The sequence below is a fragment of the Athene noctua genome, chromosome 1, assembly GCF_965140245.1.
Source record: "Athene noctua chromosome 1, bAthNoc1.hap1.1, whole genome shotgun sequence".
Classification (NCBI taxonomy): domain Eukaryota; kingdom Metazoa; phylum Chordata; class Aves; order Strigiformes; family Strigidae; genus Athene; species Athene noctua.
The window spans coordinates 60,753,186-60,775,436 of NC_134037.1; the positions used below are offsets into that span (position 1 = coordinate 60,753,186).

At 43.0% G+C, this 22,251-nt stretch overlaps 1 protein-coding gene across 6 annotated transcripts in view; it reads left to right on the forward strand.

Moving 5' to 3' along the window:
* NCOA7 (nuclear receptor coactivator 7) overlaps nucleotides 1-22,251 on the forward strand; it is a 105,570-nt gene that overhangs the window by 96 nt on the left and 83,223 nt on the right. For 3 of the 6 annotated variants that reach the window (XM_074896253.1, XM_074896258.1, XM_074896257.1), the window contains exons 1-2: nucleotides 1-82; nucleotides 2,595-2,785. The gene's annotated coding sequence lies outside the window, so the exon portion shown is untranslated. Of the gene's footprint in view, nucleotides 83-2,594; nucleotides 2,809-7,003; nucleotides 7,170-22,251 lie in introns of those variants that run through there. The other 3 variants (XM_074896256.1, XM_074896254.1, XM_074896255.1) reach the window with 3 other exon arrangements.

Sequence of the window (22,251 nt, forward strand, 5' to 3'; positions counted from 1 at the left end):
CGGGAGGCGGGATGGCGGTGGGCGCCGGGCGGGACACAGCCCCGGGCCCTGCCCCAGCCCGGCGGTGCGGGAGCGGCTGCAGGTGGGCCCCGCGCAGCGCGACCGGCGGGAGCCGAGGCAGCGGGCGGGTCGCCGGGCGGAAGGCGGACGGGGCGGGGCGGGACGGGTCTCTCTCCGCCCGCCGGGGCCCTCCCGCCGCTCCGGGCCGCTGGGCGGGGGCAGCCCCCGGCAGGAGCCGGGTTGGTTTTGCTCGTTTCGTGTTGCTGTTCACGCGGTTCCTTACGCGACAGTGTCTGTGCGGGGTGTTGCTGTAACGGCTCCGGGCGGGGCCTCCTCAGCCAAGGGCTCTGCGCTGGAAATCCCGGCCGGCGGCTCCCGGGAGGGGAGGGCCCGGCGTGCTGGTGGCTATTTCCTCCGCTCCGTCTTCATCGTTTTTTAGTCAGGCCGTGGGAACAAAGGCCACAGTTTCTCCCGTTTTCGGTGTTCGGTCTGCAGGGGAGAGCCGATCAAAAGGCCTACTGCGGGTGGAAGGAAGCCCGGTGCTCCACAGGGGGAAGCCAGATTGGCGGTTCGCTTGCCTGGGGCTGTCAGCGCCCTCTTGCATGATAGACTGGGATCTGTGACTTTGCTTTGTTTGGTAGGGTTTCTGTGAGAGGAGTGAAAACTCTGCCATCGATGCAGATGACATCATAAGTGCTTCTTCCTTTGGCATGTTGATTTCAAGAGCAAAGTAGATCTGTGAGCTGTATTAGCTAAAGTAATTTTCCCTGTTTAAGCAGTGGCTGTAATATAAGAGGGCTTGCTCTACACAAGGAAATTTCTCTAGTTCTCAAACCCTCTGCCTCTGAAATGCATTATATAAGGAACCATTTCCAAGTTAAGATAGATAAGCTTCAGACTTCATGCCTGTGGACTCTGCAAATACTCCTTAGCTTATCTGTAAAAGCTTTAAAGTCTGAAAGCAAATTTAAGGAGACCTCTTTCCTCAGGGATTTACTCGGGAGGTTTGGGTGTTTGGTTTCCATCTCACCTGAGTTCTGTCTCGCCCTCTTCAGCCAGTGGTTCATTTCATCCCAAACCGTTCACAGTAGCAGGCCTGAACAATTGCGATGGAGCTTTCTTTTCTCCAATGTGAGCAATTTTACTGTGCAATGATGTAGGTAACTCATAAAATGTGAGGCTGCAATCAGGCCCTATTAGATACAGTCAGATATCTTACATACTGCAAGAACTGTACTGGACGTCTGTATAGCAATAGGGGCTTCTTTGGTAAAACTGGGGCATTTCAGTCCTTGAGACAAAGCTGTGGAGAGCTGGAGGCAGAGGACAGCTCAAACTGAGGCACCACCAGGGCCTGAGGCCATTGCAAAGAGGGGGATGTGGTTAGGTGAGAGAGGTCACCTGGTCCCAGCAGGTAATCTGTGCCCCTTGTTGAAGAGCAAGGCAAAGGGTTACCTGGTTTCCTGTAACTCTGAGCCAAGGGGAAATTTGCCAGTGTAAGTATAGTGATGATTTTGGCCCCAGAACCTGCAAGGTACACCAACCAAGTATTAGAGTGGTTCTATACCACAGAAGCCAAGCTAGCTTTAAAGGGGTTTGTATGCTTCAGTAGCTCCACGGTCTCATGGTTAAAAGCATAGGCTTCCACACCCTGGGTGCTTCTCAGGTGGGTTTTGGAAGGGTACTAATTTCTGTGCTTCCATGGCTGGGATGCTGGCAGCACCTGAGACAGCTAAGTTAAAACTAGGGTAGGTCCACATCAGCTCTATTTGCAGAGTTGGAGATGTGTGTTACAGAAGGATCACCGCCGCTGTTTGTTCTTAGAGTGCCTCTGTTGTGCGACACTTCAGAGGAAGGCAGGGTTGAGCCTCCCAATCCTTAAACTGCCTGAGTAATAGAGACAAAATATTTTCTCTGACAATTTCAAAAAAGTAGCTGACCCAATGGGATCTCATGGCTGATGGCAGGGCAGGCAAATGTGTTTTGTCCATGTCTTAGGAAACCGTTAGATGTAGAAAAAAAAATTCTTGCTCTGTTATCATAGAATCGTTTGTGTTGGAAGGGACCTTTACAGGTTAGCCAGTCTAAACCCCCTGCAGTGAGCGGGGACATCTTCAAGTAGATCAGGTTGCTCAGAGCCCTGTCCAACCTAACCTTGAATGTTTCCAGGGATCTACCGCCTCTCTGGACAACCTGTTCCAGTGTTTCACCACCCTCATCGTAAAAAATGTCTTCGTTATATTTAATCTAAATCTACCCTCTTTTAGTTTAAAATCATTACCCCTTGTCCTATCACTATGCTTGACATACTTCTCAAGATGTGTAAAGCATCATAATAAATTTCTATTGACCAGTGAAAGGGTCGTTGATTACAGCTGTAAGAGTAGTGAAAACTCTAATGTATGTACTAGAAGAGTTTCACTGAAATAAATCTTTTTTCTGGATGTGAATCCAGGTTGTAGGGGGCGGGGGACTGACCACCAAGAGAGTAGCACCGAGAGTCACATGCTGTCTAATTATTTTTAGAAATAGTTTTCATGTCATGTGCAGTGACAAAAGATTATGCCTCTTGTCTGGCTTCCTATATCCGATAGAGAAACGCATCAGTGAAACTGTCAGCGATTCAGCCTCCTGCCAGCGCAGAAGCAGCCGATGCCTGTGCCTGCATCTCTGTGATGCTAGTTGGAGAAGAATGATCTTCCTGAAAGCGCCAGGGAAGGAATGTCAGAGGCCGATGCTTCTTTTTGCTTCACGCAACAGAATGACAGTGTGTCAGTAAAACCAAGTGAGTAACGTTCAATGTGAGAGGTACTGTACCCCAGCTTTCCGAGTTTGGTATGCAAAGCTGAATTTTGGCACCTAAAAATCAGAGCAATTACTTTAAATGCATGTGATTAACTTTTCTGTTCCGTATGAATTTATTACATATTATTATTCTTTAATTTGCCATGTTAATTGTTGTGTGACAGTAGGCTTACTTTGTAAAAATGAGTAAGAATAACATCAGAGTTATGTGCTAATTTACTGGAAGTATATTATTTGGGTATATTTCTGCTATATAATGTTAAGTACAGAATTGTCTTTAGTACCTGGGGTACATGCTTCAGCAGTAGTGAATTTGCATAGAAGCTGTAAATGATTTTTATAACTATGTGTAATGTGTGCATTTATCACTCCTCTCTTTCCTCAGCTGTGTATTTGATCTGGAAAGTCTTGGCATCAGCTTTTCTTCTTGTTAGCCTGGTTTAAAATGTACATCATCCCAGTTTCAGGGAGGTGGAGAGGAGAGGGAAGGAAAAGATGATGCACAGTTTTTTGCTATTTTATGTTTAATTTCCATGTATGGTCAGAATGGTTACTCTACTGTTAGATTACAATGATTTTCTGGGGGAAAAAATGCTATTGCAGTTTATATTTATTCTACCTATTTTCACCATAATAGTGTTTTTATGGAAATAATCTAAGGAAGATCTCAAAAGGCATTGTCAAAATGTTACAGCAGTTCTAAATCTCCTGGCTCCAGGATCATCTCCCCAGCTGTGCAGTGACTTGCTCTATCTTCTTGTAGTTTAATTTCGGTGGGGCTAGGGGGCGGTATGCGAGAATTTGCAGTGTCATGTCTTAATACTGTGCAGACTAGCCATTTATACTATTTACATAATATTGTAAAGATCCTGAAGAAAAATGGGGAAGTAACTCACCAGCAATGTTTTTATAAATACTTTTACAAGTTCTTGTATTGTTTTTCTTGATCTTATGTTATTCCCCAACACCGTAATTGATCCAGGAAAACCTGTGTTAGCTTTTTTTCTCTCAGCCCGTGTTAAAATGCACGTGATTCTGGGGTTTGGGATAAGGTATGGCAGCGAGGTGCTTCATCCAGTGTCCACTTAGCTCAGAAAAATACCTTAGCAGAAATGAGTATGACTTTTTTATCATCTCCTCATGTGTCTCAGCAAATTCCTTTTCTTTTACAGTCTTTGTTCTGCGGAACATTTTGGAAGCAACTTCTGTTTTGCTCTACTAGACAGTAGAAACAAGTGCATAGAATCAGTTATTAGGGAAGAACTTCTTATAAAAGTTTTAAGCTCTGATCTCTTTCATTTTGTGAAACTTTAGAAATTTTCAATACCTCTGTCAAACTGAGTTATATCTAGACAATCAATTGAAAGTTACAGGGTTACTTGGGGACATTTAGAAAATTCATCATTACATAAACCAAAGAAACTAGGCTAAAAATAGCAACGTATTATTACAGAAGTCAGCCCCAGTGCATGGTAGGATCAAGCAGAGCCTCAATTATGCATAGAGGTCTGAAACCTATAAAAGTGTGAAACCTGTTTTTTGACTACTTCATGATGAATAATTGTAAGAGTAATCGGGAAAAACAGGATGACTGTTAATGGAAAAAGAAAAGATTGGTGTCACCTTTATACCTTTTCAAAACTGGACTATTGTATTCGAACTCATCAGTGTAATTCTTTATGGCAGGTTGCCTTCCTTAAATAAATGAGCCATAAGATAGCAGTTGCAGATGTTCATGTAAATATTTTTTTTAACCACACATGAAAAATACAGTATGTTTTTCTGATATCAGTGTTAGCTGACCTGAGTGCAGGCCATAAACATACTGTACTTGTGACAATTATTTTCTCTGTAATGTATGCAGCTCTATAAATATAAGCTGAAGTGCATATTGTGGGAGGTCAAACCCCATTCAAACATTCTACTTATGTATCCTAAGTCTATTCTGTCTTCCATGTGTTATTATGCATGTGAGTTTGTGTGAGAAATTTTCTAGGATAAAAATTCACAATTTTCGAGTGATTGAAAAAGCAAACTTGCATTTTATCTCCACGAAAATAGTGCAATCCATGATAAAACAAATTTGCCCGTTAGATCATTTGTATTCAAATCAGTTGCCATGGCACATATTGCCACAGGAAAGAGCAAAACATTCAGACCATCTTCTATCCTCTGTGCTATAGAGACACCAAAACAGAATTTCATTTCAAAGGTGTTGGGAGTGTGTGTATGTGTATATATATCACGTTAAGCATTTTAACAGATAGTGAGGCATTACCTCTTGCTTCCAGACTCAGTAATATAAAACAGTGTATTAGATCCTACTCACAGTTTCTTCCAATGACATGCAGTCTGTGGGTGGAGCTCCAGGCACTAACCCACAGCCCTGTAGCCAGAACTTGTACGAAGCTTCTGTTCCAGTCCTAGCCTGCTTATTCTGCTGCTCTGACAGAGGTTTGAGTGATTTCTTCCCCATGCCAGTAGGTTAGAATATGTATTTGAAATGCTCTGGGCCACGTAAATACGTGGAAATGTGTAGTTTTTTTGTCTGCTATACGGAATCTATGCGTTGTCCTCATAAAACTTTCTACACAATACAGTAGAGGTGCTTGGAAGGATGATGGACAGTGAACTGGTACATTAGGACAGAGACAATTTTTCCTGGAGCTAAAATAAGGTGTTTGTCATTGTTGTGCAGGTTCAGCTAAGAGATAAGTAGGTTTTCCACCACTTTGATGGATAGGGCCGCCTATCTTCTACTGCAGTTTGGCAAATCTGAAAGAAGTCAACTAAGCGGTACTATTTTAGGTCTTTGGTTTTCTTCCTTTTTCCCAATTTTGTTACCTAAGCAGTGCTGGAGGAGTAACTGAGAGCAGGACCGCGTTCTTCTGTGCTGTGTTAGAAAACCGATATGCCAGTGAGGTCTTTCAGATTTTAACCAATGTAACTTTGGGTTTGGCCATCCTTTACCTGGGTAATAATATAGATACAAGACATAGTAACTGCAGCATGCTATCGAAATTTATCCTCTAAGCAGGATACTATGTTTTAAAGTATCTTGTAGTCTGTATCTTGTAAAATAAACGGTTTTGGAGGAAAAAAATAAACCAGAGGCAAACTTCAATTTTATCTGGAGGTAACAGCAGCGAGTTTAGGGGAGGAGTCGATACGGTTATCGTCCCGGTACTGACACTGCGTGGTAGAAAGCATTTGCTGCGGGTAGGATAATGGTAGTGGTGGGAGATGGCTGCGTGTCCACAGTACAGTTGCATTCAGTCCTGAAATCATTGACACATGTGATTTTGAAATGGATCTTTAAGCAGCTGTTACCTTAAAAAAATAGGCTGAGATACCTCTTACTTAAAATTAAAACTGTTTGGATTTGTAACATTTTAACCGAGAAAAATGATTCTTATCTTGAGACACCTGTGCAGCACTTGCTATTTTATTTTTGCACATTCTTTCATCATCTGTATGTGTATGCATACACTTTGTGCTAAGTTTTCATTTTTGCAGGTGCCTGCTTATCTTCAGGCGTTTGAACTGCAGAATTGGGGGTTTAATGGTGTTACAATACCGTAGGCCTTTTCCTAAGCTTTCCAGTCTTCCAGAGCTGGTTACTGACCAAAGGAGGGAATAGGAAGCTAGATGTTTAGGTTAGCCACAAAGGTCTGGAAGGGTTACCTGGAGTCATCTCAGGTCAGGGAACTGAGTTTCTGGTGCCTGGAGCAGGTTTGGGGGTTGGATGCCGCAGCCTGCGTGCCGGCAGTCTGCAAAGAGCGGATTGAGTTTACAGGGTTTCCAGTTTCCCAGGGATCTAAAGGCTTTGCTTCATCTCAATTTCCAGAATCGGTTGTTTTGTTTTAGTACTTCCCTTCAGAAAAGCGGAGTCTGCAGGGGCAGAGCCCGGTGCTTGGGCTTTATGAAGAAATACGCCCCGCTCGGCTACTTTTGGCCCCGAAGCCAGCCCCCTTTCCCCAGGACGGGGGGCGGGCGGGTGCAGGGCCCTGTGCGGCGGCTCGGCAAACGCGCGCCCTTCTCTCGCCGCTCCACTACGGGCCCGCTCCTGGCGCGGTGCGCCCCGCCGCAGGCCGCCGGCCGCGGGGCTACCGGGGTCCGCTGGGGCCGGAGCGGGGCGGGGCGGGGCGGGCGGGAGGGAGGGAGGCGGGATCGCCGGGGCGGAGCCGCGGGCCGGGGCCGAGGCCGAGGCCGAGCAAAGCAGAGCGGAGTGGCGGGGCTGGCGCAGCTCCGGCCGAGCGCTGCAGCCGGCGGTCCCGCAGCGAGGTCCTGCCGCCGCCGGGAGCGGGGCCTGGGCGCAGCGCCGCGGGGCCGCCATGCTGCCCGCCCGCCCGCCCGCCCTGCAGGTGCGCCCCGCGGGGGGACGGGGCTGGGGGGGACGGCGGGTCTGCTCGGCCACGGCCTTGCTCCCTGGCAGGGGGCGGCGGGGCCGGGGACTGAGCCCCGGCGGGGTGGCGGCGGCGGCGGGCAGGGTTCGTCGCGGCCGGGGCGGCGGCGGAGGTGGCGGAGCTGTTTGCCCGCTCGCTGGTTTCGGAGCCAGCCCGGCATCGCAGCGCGGGGGGCGAGAACCGGCCCCGCGCCCCCGGTGTGTTTCTCCTGGTCCGTGTGTGGCCGGGAGGCCCGGGCCGGCTGCGGCGACCGACCGACCGGGGCGGCGCGGGCCCGGCTGCCGGCCCAGGCGGTGCCGCTCCTCCGAGCCCCGGCTCTCGCCTCTGCCGCCGCCTTTAACCAGCCGATACAGCTGAGTGGATTGCTTTGTTGGCGTTCACGGCTTCAAAACTCATTTATTTCCTCCGTCCCCAGATCTTGGATGATTTACTGGAATGTTCCAGGCTCGCGCTGTAATAATTTGTAGTCTCTCAGGTTGTCATGATTAGGAAGTGCTGCCAAGTGCCAAAGGTGTCTTAGTAACAGATTTTTGTCTCTTTAGTCCGTGCAACGGACTTTCCTCTCTGTAAATACTTCATCATGCACTACTTCAGAGTTGTTTTTTGGCTGGAGGGCCTTACCCGTGTGTTGGTGAGGTGTGTGCAGTATTATGGTGCCAAAGGATGCGGTAACTGTTTGCCCTCTAGGTGATGAAATAAGATGATGAACACTTAGACTCAATAACAGGCTTTTACCATGTGTTTACACGCCACAGTTATCACTGTCCCATTAAGTAGTCATATATTTCTTGTATTAATGCGGAATGATGGGCTTTTAAGGTGGGTAGGTGCCCATTAATCGATTATGTTTTGCCTCAAATGCAGTGACCTAGACTAAGGGCCTGGGGTTGGATGATACTTAAAATGCATATTGATGAACTCTCTCAGCATATTGTAGCAGCAAGTGTTTACGTAGTGTGGAAATCATATTGCTAATATTGTTCTTTTGGATGTGTATTTATACACATGCAGACTTCAGAAAATGAATGGAGAAGGCAGTAGAAAATGCCAAGAAAAGAATGTGTGCGTGTATACTTTTTGAATGAAAATCACTTTATGAGGAATATATGGCTTTAAAAGTAAGTCATGGTTAAAAATATGTAAGTCTTAGTGCATTTTAGGCTGCTTTCTCTTTTACCTAGAAAATGTCCATAAATACATTAAAAATACTTTAAGGATCTAAAGAGGCAAATAATGTTGGTCTTGTAAAGAGTTTTGTTGAAGCTGATGGGACTGCTTGTAGACAAAATGCTGTCTGATGGCTTTCCCCTTCTTCCGTTCTTTCTTTCTTATCTTTAAATATAGATCAAAATCTTGGGTTTAGAAGGAAAATCGGTGCTTCAGTTAAATTAGGTACTTTTGTGTGTGTGTGTTATGTTATAAAAAGAAAACACTTACAGAAAACCTAATTTGCCCAAGTCAGTTGTGATGCAGTCTCTGAGTCTTGGTCCTCGCCTTTGGCCAGTGTCCTTTTCTCACGTACCAGCGGCCACACTCCCATTTGGATTTGTTGTATCTACTGATGAAACTGTGATTCCATTTGGACTTGAAGTGACTTGGAAATGATTGGAACAGTCCTTGTCTTGTTGTATAGGAATACAGCTTTGTTGCTTTGTGTATTTAGTATTTTGAAAGAGAAGAGTAAAATTGTCTAGGGATTCGCTCTAGTAAATATTTGATTAACTTATGGTCCTGACTTCAGTGGACAGCTTGCGAATCTCTTACAGTGTTAGGGGATGAATCCTTCTATTTGAATAGAGGTGAATTCATTGGAGAGTGATTTTGGTTGGAGAACAACATTTCTTCAGAAAGGTTATTAAGAAAATGGTGAGAATCCTGTAGATGGATACTGCAGCCAGAGTGGCTCCCTGCAGTCACCCATCTGGGTGAGTGTTTCAGAGGTGGGAAATTAGTGTGAGCCTCTGCAGCATGATTTGACACAAGAAATTGCTGCTCCAGACAGCTGGAGATGTTTACAAATGATAATTATGATGGAAATAGGGGGCAAAGGGACTAAATTTCCTTTCGCTTTCCAGTCAGCATTGAATGAAAGCTGGAACATAACCAGTGTTGAGAAGAATGATAAAGCTGCCCTGTCTGACACCTGGCTTGTGCCCTCTCTGTCTGAGCAGGTGCCCAACACAGCAGCAGGCAGTTGTGGTCCTCAGCTCTGCTGGCGGGGTGAATCTAGTGTCATCACCCAAGCAGCAGCAGACTGACAAATCTCTTTCTTCTTGTGATCAATAAGCCAAAAAAGACTAAGACCTTACAGGCCAGCCCTTGTTGTAGTGAGGTATCCACTTGCTGGTGTCGTTATTGACAGTGGGGATGGCCAACTGCCCAAAGTTGGTGGTTTCTCACTCCCTGCTGCAAGGCAGCTGGGTCTCGGGATCTGTGCCCTTATGGAGGAAAATGAACAAGTCATGCTGCTGCTACACATTTGTCCTGGGCATTAAGATCCCTTTCCCAAAAAGAGGAAACATAAAGCTACAGTTGAGGAGTGAAGTCAGCATTAAGAGCACTCACTTGGGTGGCCTCCTTTGACCAGGACAGGAGAAATAGGTTTTCAGATTTTTAAATTTTATTTTCAATCTGACAGGTTTCCTTATTGCTGTGTTATTTTTCCCTAGTCTCAGATTCATGAAACAGTGAGACAGTGACAAAATTCACAGCAAGCTGGAGGAATTACATTCTCCCCGCAAACATAATGTTTCAGATTGGTACATTAAACACATACATGGGAGTATTCTTCCACCCCCACCCCCCCACCCCCCCTTCCTTTTCTTTGCAAACCCTCTGACTGTAGGTGGAAAGCTATACTTCTTTGTTCTTGATGAAAATGTCAGGCAGGCATGAGCAGCTGTGCGGCAGCTGGAAGGTATCTCTTATGAACTGTTTGTTCAGTTTTGGGGTGGGTAGCGTGGGGCAGGGGGCTGTGATTGTGTATCTGCTGCCTCTCCACTGCTTGCCTGCAAGGGCAGGGTGCAGGCAGGCTTCGTGGGGTCTGTCAGTACTTCCTAAGGGGTTGCAATGCATAAGGTAGTAGTAAGTGACAAGAAGGGTGAGTTACTCCAGGAGCAGTGCTTTGCTCTCGCACCTGTGCTGCTCCCAGTCTCTGACCAAGCTTGGAGAAATAGTACCAGTATTTCAGCTTTGTACCGTGTAACACCCTAGTGACATGGCTGTACTTATGTGTGACTTAATGACTCGTCATGGAACCACAGTTTGTCCTTTAGGAAGGCTTCTGGCTTAGACTTGGAGCTCTCAATGATAGTATACTCATCGTAATCTTAATAAGACTTTCTGATTGTTAATCTTGGTTTTAAGATGTGAGTTGTGCTTTCAGTTGCATGTCTCGGATTCCATGTGCTGTGTGGTCTTATGGCCTTGCCAGCTACATGAAGCTGTTCCCTGCTCTCCGGTATTACTCATACTTTTAATTAAGCATTGGACCTCCTCTTTGATATTCTACATGTAGGTCCCACTGAGGTGCTGCTTTTTCTTCTTTTGTTGCCTTTATTATGACTACTTTTATACAAGGGGTTTTTTCAACATCCTTTTTGAAATGCAGGCTCTATGACTAAGCTGAGCAGGGAAGTTATACCTGTTTATACAGACAAGAAGTACGTTTAGCTTTTGTTTACAGTGTCAAATTGGGATTGTTTATGTTTCATTCTGTATTCACTTAACGGGATTTAAAAGTTTTTTATTAATAGCAACCAATTTCTAGGAAGGAAATTTTCTTAACAGTGGTCTTACCCATTAGTGACTGATTTGGGGATCTTTCCATGATGTTTCTGTACACATCTGAGAGTCATTTCCCTGAAATCTAAGACTCCCCAGGTAGACAAAGAGCTGTCCCAGTGCACCAGTTAAAGGAAATCACAGCTTTGTTTTACAGAAGTTCATGGTGAGAGCTACTACTTCCTTGAACTCAGCCTTATCTTAAGAAAAGGTAGTTTATTCCCTGACTCATTTTTCAAATACATGTAACCTTTTGTAACAGTGCTCTCTCTATCTGCCACTACTCCTGTCTGGTTTTTTTCTGCTTTCTGTCCCACGTGCCATCTGTCTTATTTTCTGGCTTATTTTCTTTTTAAATACTCTAAGCTAATGCAGCAGATAGAAAAGAAGTATGAATATTTATGAACCATCACTGCCACCTTCCTTCTGAGGGAAAGAGGTGTGGATGGCTTCCTGCCAGGTCAGGTGATGCTGTGATTGCAGAAACTAATTGGGATCTGCCTAGGTTATTACTTGAAGGGGATGCTACAAAGATCCCCAGTGGCACAGCAGTGCTTGCATGCTGTGTCAGTAGTCACTGTGCACAAATAACGTAGTCGGTAGCACTAGTCTGTTGCTGTAGTTAACTGTCTCGTGGTCAAGTAATACTCCAGTCTGGTGACAAGGGCTTTGTTTTACTGTCAGCCTAAGAAATAGCATTTCTGTAACGTTTTTAGAGTAGCTGTATTGATGCCAAAGACCTGGGTACTTCTGATAAAGCTGGGTATAGTTCTGTGTGCAGGTTCTGGTAGCTGTAACAAGCTCTGCAAAGTTTTGTAGGCTGGTAAGTGGCTTGGGTTTTTCCTTCATACGTTCAGATAATTCAGAGAAGCATTGAAGACTATAACAAAGTATTTTTACACATTAATATTATTTGTATGGTATTCTGAATATATATTAAAAAGAAATTCTTCACTTGTAATATATAAGCAATGTTTGACTTTTTGTACTCCCTTTTTTATCATCCTGGTTGCCAATCAGACCTTTTGCAGTGAAGCTGCTGAAGACGCATGGCTAAAGGTATCAGCTGTGATAACCCATGACATAAAATCCAAGCAGTTCTATCTGTCCCAGCTCAAAGTTTCTGAAATGCAGGTGTTGTCTGGTAAATGCGTGGTGTGAGTGGTGACATCCTGGTGACAATGAGTGGAGAAGCAAGGAGATAAAGCTTTGATTCTTGCTTTGTTATGGAACAGCATGCTGAAGTGTGTTCAGGTATGTGGTGAAAGATTGACTTTGCCTGCTGTAGGCCAGTCACAGATATAGCCCAAATGACTAACAGCTATGCCACAGCTGATGAGCATGAAAGCCCCCTTGCCACCCAGATGTGCTGGGATCAAGTAGCAATCAGTCTGAGTAGTCATCAGAGCAGTCAGGAGTTGAACTGAGAACCACAAAGGAGTGACGGGGACAGGGGTGGCTTTCTGCCAGTGTGGCAAGTTGTTCTCCAGTCCTTGTGCTTAGGTATCAGCTGAAGGAATTGAATTTGATTTGCAAGTAACTTTTTTTTTGGTTTAGGTGGGGTGGTTGTTTGTTTTTTTTTTTTTTAGTGTATGATGTTGAGCTGTATTGGTTAGGTATGCCTTGTTGTTCAGGCTGAGTAGATGGTGGGAGGTGGCTGGCACTACAGAGACTAGGAAAGAACTTGCGGTGGCATCTACATTTGTGTCCTGCTACAGGCATGCTTACAGGATGGAAAGTAAAATCTTCTGTGTTGGGCTAGTGCTGATGTGATTGCTCACTGGGGCACATTTGTTTCCTTGTATACAGGAGTTCTGGATTCCTTAAAATTGAGCCCTACTGCTAACTGATCACTTGATGAATATTGTTGAAAATTGGATTTCCTTTTGTAATGCATAATTTCTGTTAGAATAATTAACACATTAATCTTTTTTCATGACAGTCAAGGAGCTGAAGATTAGTTTTCTTTTCTCCTGCTCTGTTGACACTGTGCACTTGACCCTATTGTGTGAGTAGTAAGTTTCAGTGTTTTGTCAACTAGTTGTGTCCTTTCCTGAGCCCTGGTCTGGTAGTTCCCGGTCCCAGACTGACCCTGACAGGTAACAGGCAGGTTTTATGGAAAGGGGACTAGAGACTGGTCTTGAGACCAAAATGGTATAGCAAGTACAAGAATCTCAGAATCTTCTACAGGGAAGGTGAGAAGAGCAAGTAACATGAACCCCAGGACACAATCAGACCTTATGCAGTGGCATGAGTTGGAGAGTTCTCCTGGGCTCCAGGAATGGTGAGCTGTGGAAAAAATGCTGCACCCAGGAGAGTGGTTCCTTGCCCTTCTGTTCAACTCTGAGTGTTCTTTGGATTAAACTTGTGAGCAGGGACATGCTGCTCGTCACAGAGTGGGGCTCTGCTCTGCTAGGAATGAGCCATGACTGAAGAGTGCCATAGTGGCCTGCACAAATGCTAGCAGAAAGCTGGGGAGGTTTGCAAAATGAAAGCTGCAGAGCTGAAGGGGCCACCTGTAGCACCAGACCTGATTTTACGGTGTTTCTGAGGAAATGTGTATTTCTTTGTACTTGGGAACTGTAATGTGTTTGTTTTGTCACATGGACCAGCGTAGGATTCGGGATACAAGGAGTTCAAGTTACAAAATGTATTTCTTGTGCAAAAGTGTTTTCATCCCTCAGTAAATAGTAACAGGCCTTTATAAGCCACTCTTCTGGCTGTATTTTTTGAGGTGTGGTTGGGTTTTTTTAGTATCTAGAAGCTTTATAAACAAACTTCCGTGGATGTCACCGAAATCAGGACTTCGCTTTCAGTACTGAGTACAGTTTTCAACTCTTAACTGCTTTGCAGTCAGCATTATATTGCATTTAAAGTAAAAGTTTCACCTGGTACTGTGTTTTGTAACTGTTGTTTTCAGTTTTGGTTTCTTCATCTCACATATTATCTGTTGTGAATTCTGTGATGAAAGAGCTGTGGATGATTATTTTCTCACGGAAAGGCTCTAGGATGACAGCATACTGCGTTATAAATTGAAACTTAGTTTAGCTGGCCTTGAAACATATCTTTCTTCCTGCTTCTCTTCACTTTTTTTCTTTTTGCTTCACCAAGTCCAGCAAGCAGATAGCTCAGAAAAGCAATTTTGACTTGTGGAAGCTACTGCCAGGTATTACTTGTTCTTTAGGTTAACCCAGCCATGTATCTGAGATTGGAAGTGTGCATTTTAATCCTAGGCCTTGTAATAGTTATTGATAAGAACATCAATCTAGCTCTGGGGTAATATACTTCCCACAGGTAACATGTCAGTCCTTTCTAACTACAAATCATAAATGTGCTCAGATGGGGTAGGTGTAAGATGCTTTTTCTTTCTTCTTTTTTTGTTTTTATTTTAGGAAAAGCAACTTTTTTTTTGCTTTTTCCCTTTTTTTAGGTGTAGGTCTCTTCTCAGTTTCGACAGATTTTTCAGAGTAACTGTGAAAAGGTCTGAATTCCTCTTTGCCAAATTTTAAGTTTTTAGCACCAAAACTGGAAGCACTGTAGCCCCTCAAAAAAATAAAGAGGCCTTAACATGGACCAAAAACCTCCTCCAAAACTCGTTAATACATTAACTGTTTTGACTGCTTTCAACCTGAGGAAGGGCAAGCAATTACTTTGATGTAGCTGTAAAAAAGCGAAGACAAGGTTTTGTTTGAAACATGTTGCGCAATCTGAAACTCTGGCCGTTACCAGCTATATGTCAGACATAACTTGTGGCAAATGGAAAGTTAGCAGCTTTCATCTTTGAGCCCCAATTCTGCAAATGTGTGCTTAGCTATTACAAGCATAACTTGTGTGAGTGAGTTGTCTTTCTGAATGCACTCGGTACATGAGTAGAGAGCTCAGCAGTGTTGCAGTACTAGGTGATGTGGCTGAGATGACGTCCATGAAAATGCAGTACTGGAGGAATTGAAGCTATTCCTGAAATTAGGTCGAATTTTGTGAAGTTTTTTTTTTTTTCCTCAGCAAAAAGGAGTATCTAGGTTCAGAAATGCTGAGTTACTTTGTTGATACTGTCAGTGTAAGATGTTTGAATTTTAGTTTCAAAATCAGCCTGTTCTGTTCAACAGGAGCACCTCAGTTCAATAATGATGTTTAAAAAACACTTCAGTAATCTGAAAGTAAAATATATACTGCTGTTGTTTTACCAGAAAATTTCTACACTTCTGTTTTTTATGAAACAGTACTCAACCTTAATTCAAGTGTATTTTAACCTTCTGTTATTTTTTTCTAAGCTGTGAACCATCCCACAGACTGAACACATCCAGAGTTGAGCAAATAAAGTGCAGATTAGATATGCTGAAAAAAGGAGAGCATATAGGTGTTTTGTATGAACCATTCTGTTTTTCTGTCTTTTCTACATGCATAGAAATAGGTTGCTAACTTTATTTACCAGAATAATTTTGAGTAGACACTTAGCTGTGCATCAGTGATTAGAACACAGAGAAGTAGAGAACACTTACCTTTCTGTTTCTGGAAAGAAGCAGGCAGCTATTCAGAGACACTCTCTAATTAGGTTGGTAAATGTAACTGTGCTATGGTGCATAGCAAGGGGAATTCAGTTTGAGAGGGGAGTTTTTGCTTCGTATGTAGTGCAGGGTGGTTCGCAGGGCAAGACCAGAAACTGTGTGTAGTATTGTACAAGAATCTGCAGATGGAGGAAGGAAAAATGGTAAGATGATAAAGGTTTTAAGGCTGTTTCAGAAGAGCAAGAGAACTAATTCATTCTCAGTTACACAATACCTAAAGGAATTTTGCAAGGAGGAAGGAAATAATTAGAGACAATGCTGCTTTTAAAACTGGCTTCAGACTATGCAGTGGGTAGAGGGTATGATTTACTGTCGATTGTTGTAATTTTAATGCACCTAATGCTGCCAACATTTGAGCACCTGTGAAGCTGTGTATGCTGGTGTAATACAAGGTCACACTCAGCAGACTGTAATGCAATAAATGTTTCAGGTTAAAGAATTGAAAAATAAACAATGAAGGTTTCCAGTGTTAATTTTGTACATTACAAATGTACAGGATTTTCTGTTACAACTAAACTGTTCAATATGTTGCTTAATGTACAGTGTGTGCAATGTGACACAGTTAAGGTTGCTATGGAAACTTGGCATTTTGGTTCTGTTAACGGTGTTTCAGGCAGGAAAACATTTGCATTGCATTACTGTGAGACTCCTTTCTACCCCCACTCCTCAACTCCTTTGCTTCTTGGTTGAGAGGAGGGTGACAGAGAAAAAGCCATGGCCTGGAATTTGCATGAGTCATGGTCAGTTGAAAAAAGGGATGTTGAGCTGAAACTTTAAAATTCTAATTTTACCTTCAAGTAGCTCTTGTGTCTTGAGTTGCTTTTTGAAGTGAGGAAGTATTTAAATATTAATCTTTCACAGTGTAGTGTTAGTGGGCTGTTAATTTGAGGGTCTTTGTCTAAAAATTTGAAAATGATGAGTCCTTTCTACAGAGAAGTTTCCAGTAATTTTCACAGGATGATTATGAATGTTGTTGGATATGTACTTGATCTGAAAACCAGTGACCAGTTCTAATACTTTCTGTTAGATTGATGGGTTTATTCATATTTTAACACTTTCTTGTTGCCTGGCCTTATTCTGTAAAGCATTGGGAATGTTTTAACCAAGTCTCAGTGAGTACAGCAGGAATATTTACAAATACAGATCAAACTTTATACTTAAGCATTTTGGGATCTAAACTAATTGTAAGTAAAAGATGATTTATGGTATCTGTGATTTACGGTACAGGTATTTAAATGTGCCAAGCATCAAGTCGTATATTTGTGGTTTAAGTGACTCTTCAAACACCTGTCTCTCTGCTCTACCTCTACTTTATCTACCATTAGTATAATGCTTTTATTGGGTTGGTGAGGAAAGAGCTGAGAAGCGAGAAACCAAGTTTGCTGTGTAACTGAGAACATGCATTTGTCTGCCGTAGTCTGTTATCTCATGAATGCCAGCCGTAGGTCTCAGCAGCACTCATCTTTCAAACTGTGCCATTGCTGGGGCCCACTGAATGAAGTCGCTGCTCAAGGGGTTACATCGATGGTTATTTGCCCAGGCTTTCTGCTGCAGGTCTGCCTTCTGTAGCAGAAGTAAGAGTGTGCTTGCAGTTCAGCTGTGTGCCGCAAAGCCCACTGGAAGTGGGTGTGAGCTGACATGGAGGGATATAAACTGAACGGCAGATACAGAGCTGCTTCTGCTGGCTCTGCTGCAGGTGATTTGTGTGGTAATTTTGGTAGGGGAGTGGTAGCAAACAGCTGATGTAGGTGAAAGGGAGGAAGGCAAAGGGCAGTATAACTTTAATCTGGCAGCTGCTTGCTGCATGGATGTATTTTAATAGCCTGAGAGAGGTGAGTGAAATTCCAATTTCTTTGGCTTGGCACTTTGCCTGGCCAAGGTTTCCTTGATCACCAAAGGACCTGTGCTGTCCATTCATCTGCAGTGGTGCTGCTGTTTTGCCAGTGCAAATCCTGCTTGAGCCCTGTGTAAGATAATTCATAGAAGCAACTCTAGTGTATGGCCAGGCCTGGGTTATGTGACACTGTGGATCCAGTGGCCCATCATTCATGTCTAGTATGGAACGTAGGACAGTTGTTCTGGCAGCTCACCTGGCTTGCAGGTGGCACTAGGCAGTTGCCTCATTTTGTTTGCTACCCGACTTGCTCTCATAACACACTGCCGTGTAGGAGTGCTGAGGATAGAATGACTTTCTGTTCACTGCTTCTGTTCCTTTGCTTGGTTCAGAGAGGGGCATCTAAGGAGGACTTAGTCATGTCCCTCAAACCTGATAGAGAACCTGTAACTCATTGGCTCTGGGACTGATGTGGTTATCTGTATGTGTATGTTTTGACCTTGTCCAAACAGAGGTGCAGGCTTTCTTTGAAATGTTTCTAAAGCAAACTGGTACAAATTGTAGCAATTGTTACCAGCAAGGAACATGGCTGGTGTGAACTGCCAAATCAGCAAGGTAGTTCTAAGGGGATTGTCTAAATGCTACTTGATGTGTTGAATGTTCCTCAATTTTTATTTTTTAGAAAGCTGCAAATACTTGGTGTTTTAGTTGAACACTGCTAAGCACATACACACACACAAAGGACTTTTATGTATGTGCCTGCATGCTCCTGGGAGAGGTAAGGGAACAGTGACATCTGTTTTATCCTCTCTGGATATGGTAAACTACATCCTCATCTTGTGCTGTGGTGGTGGAACTATGATGCTGTACATCAGTTTAGGGTCTGGCTCAGAAATGCAACATAAACTGCAAAAGAAATGCCTTAGTATGTGGTGTAAGCACAGACTTGATTTCATTCAGCAAGTGTCCCAGGAAAGAAAGGCACAGAGGGTAAGCCATTTGCCTTGCAGTTACAAGATCTGTGGTTTTGTAGAATGACCACAAGGTCCTTCTGGATCTCAGTCTCTCACCTGTAAAATGAAAGCAGTGTTCTTGATGAAGAATGTTTGAAAGGCTTAGCCTTTTTAACCAACAGTAACTAAAATTTACTGGAACCAGCACCCTGCAAATTCTTGGGTGTTTCTGTTGTTTGTTTACATGTATGTGGTTTTCTGTATTTCAGTGGCTACAGAATTTGTTCTGTTTATCCAAATGCTAATGTTTTTCTGCTGCCTTTTATTACAGTATTTGGTAGGCAGAGACCAGTGTTTTCTGTCAACATTCCGTGAAGATGCAGGATTTGGCATTTAAACTCTGCATACTGCGTGTACCTGTACAATGTCAGCATGAAAGACAGCAGGGTTCAGAAGGCTTGGGCTTGACACTTAGTTGAACAGGGGTGGATTGAAACAGGGGATATAAGAAAATTAAAGTGTTGATTATTTTAAAACTTCTGCAGCAGTGTTCTTGTTAACTTAAAACTGAAATTCTTCCCAAGTGGCCTGACTTCAAACAGCACTGCACTTTTACATTTGGTATGGCATAATGCTCTACCTGTTAATAGTTTGCATTGTGTTTTGTAACCCATTTCTGTCTAGCAAGTACAGCTGAATTACACAGTAAAAGACATTGTTCCTTATGGAAAAATGTGTCTGGTGATGTTCAGCTGCCAGTGAGGGAAGATTAAATCTGCATGTTTTTTTCTTGACAACCCTCACAGGTGATGTGGAATTTCTGGTACCTGTTTTACTTTCCCTTAATTCTTGGTGAAACATGGCAGCCTGAGTTAGTGAGCAAAAGTCGCCTCCCAATAGGAGAATAGGTAGGAGTAATTCATCTGGGAGTCCACTGGAGCTGAATCAATTTTTGTTACTGTTGTTCAGTTTCTGAATCAGAAATATTTCTGTTACATTGATTCTCATTTATTTTATTTGAACTTTGTTCATGTGGACAGGCTGTTGCAGATCTAGCTGGTGAGTTGAAGGTGATCTCAGTTTAACCTGTTGTTACTGCATTAGTAGAGAATAAAAATGCTTGGACTGTTACCTTACCACATCTCTGTAGTGGGGATAATAACCTTCTAAAAATTTCACCCAGTTCCTCAAGAGCAAGAGTGTTTGTTTCCTTTACCTATCTTCATATCTTCACTGTCCTTGAGAATCCACAGAGTGCAATAGCCACATTGAATCTCTATTTCTCTCCACTTGGAGGTAGAGAAATTGTCATACTATTGGTTTCAGTCTGAACAAGAAGTCCAGAAATTGCTTCTGCATACAAATTTATTTTCAATCTCTTAATTTTTGCATCTTAATTATTTGGGGATATTAAGATTGCACCCTTGTTACAAGAAACATGACAGGCTTAATATAATACTTTAAAGATCAGTGGAGTTGTGTGCCTAAATAAGGGTTATTCACCTAAGCAAGGGTTGAGTCATTGAGCCTCAACTTCACTGAGGTGGAGAAGCTCTCCTAGGTTAGTTTAGTGCCTTTCAGTTACATATAATGGACTGGAACCTCTTTATAGAACTTATTGTTTTAGAAATAACATTACACTTTACATGGTAAGTATAAAGTAACTGTATAATGGTATTAAAATAATTCCATATTCATCTTAAGATAGCTTTAGAATAAACAATTTTTTGTCCATTCTACTGACTCTAACTTAATGTAATTATACTGTGCTGAGTTTTACTGGCATGCTAGTGCTTTCCTGAAAGTTTCCAACCTCACACTTAGGTCGTTCTGCCTGAAAAAAAGTAAGTTGTAGCTTACTCTTCTCTTTGCTGGCTGTGAATTTCTGTTACTTTTCATCTTGAGATGCTGCAGTGTTTATTCTGAAACTTTTATCTTTATACTGAATGAAATACACTAACAGAATATAAAAGCAGTAGAACTCAACCTGGTTAGTCCAGTCAGTAGGCATTAATGAAATACTGTAGACTTTAGCATTAATCATAAGGTGCTAATGTGCTTTCACTGTCCTGTTTTTAAAAATGTGTTGTCTGTTGAAATGAATGCTGGAGTTGGTATGGGTGCTTTGGCTTGTGAAGTTTAATCGTATGCATTTATATGACCCAGTAGCAAATTATAGCCTGTCTCCCCTTCTGTGTTAACATGTTTCTGTTGCCTTTTGCTTAAAGGTGTTGTGTGTGACCCCGTTTGCAACCTTGTTGGTATGTGTTTGTATCTGTTTGCAGCTACACAGTGCCCTGGAAACGGCTTTTGTCTCACCAGAGGTGCAGGTAGCAGTCCTTAAGGGTTCAGTTTCAGATCTAATAACACTGAAAATGCTTCACCTCTATCTGTGACTTGTTCTACAATTTCTTATTCTGCTAGCTTGATAGACATTTTTAATATTGCTCTTGAAGTACTACATACATATCTTCCTTTTTTTGGTCTTAATATTGACTTGTTGATGTAATCCTTGTCATCCCTCATGGTGCTTTTTTTTTAGGGGTCAGAATTGGCACATGTACCCAGAAGACTTCTTATTTGTAAGAAGACACTCTGCTGCAGAGTTGCAGACTTAAGCGGAATCGTTAGTTAATGCTTCATGTCCAAAAATGACATCTTCATGTCATTTGGCACGTGGCAACATTTGAATGTTCATATTACAGCAGATGATAGTACAGAAGTGTGTGGTGGTATGAGCAGATGCCTGTAGTTTCAGAGGCAGAGGTAAAATAGAGAAGCAAAACTAAAAAACTAATGTGTGTGATGCTGCACCAGAGAGCAGGTGAGAGCTGTGTGGTATGTCTGGGCAGCATCCTGTTCCCTCAGCACGGCAGGGTCTCCCTGTTACATCCTTGGTGTGACCATGTCCACTTGGCTGTCTCACTGGGAGTCTTCTGCCTTAATCTGTTCCGTCTTCCTAACAGTGGAAAATTTGTGCTTGGGCCTCTCACCTTCTGTGCATGTTTCTCACAGTATGATTGCTGCCACCATTGATTGCCTTCTGGGGCACCTGCTAAGTTCTGGGTTACTACCCTTGACTTGTTTTCCCTGAAGTCAACTCATTGCTTGTTTGCATATTTTCTGAAGGAACTGAAAGCACTGTTTAAATCTAGATCCTCAGAGGAGCTAGGCTTTTTATTTCTTTTTGTGGATCTGAGCTTTAATTTCAGTGCATATGCCCACAGAGCCAGATAAAAGTGAGACTGTGCTATCGGCCTCCAAAGTTTGTCAATTTAAATTTTACACAGAAAATAATAACTGGCTTCTTGTCAGAGTAGTCCACTCCCTTGTTCTCACTGCTGCTGGTTATTGAGGCTGGCTGGGTTAAAGCTAATAGGAGGTTACATGCACACATTGTTCTGCTCTCATTTGAGTGTGTGGAGGTATTTCATGTAGTTCTGTTACATATTTGCAAAGTAGGGAATTGCAGCATTTTCCTACCTCATGAAAGATTGAGAGATAATGACTCTAGAGGGTCGTGAAAATATATCTAGAGAAATGCATGATTGCGAACTTTTTTCTCTGTATGTCTTTCTAGGACTTGCAGTGGGCACAGATGGCCAGAGACAAGCTATCAAGTCTGTTGAATGTTCTAAAAATAATCAGATACTTCATTGGCTTCTTCATTGCTAGTGCTGTTGGACATGCTCTTGTTCATGTGCACAGTTTTGGAAATTAAAGCTCACAAATTGACAATTGATCACTGATGCTGTAGAGACAGCAGACAGGTGCTTACCCCTGAGTGCAGCAAGCAACTGCAGGTAGCAAGGTATATTATTCTTCATGTCTGAGAAGGGAGGGAAAAGAAAGGAAAAATAGTTTTTAAAAATTGATAAAGTCTTTAGAGGTCTTAGGATGCTCTT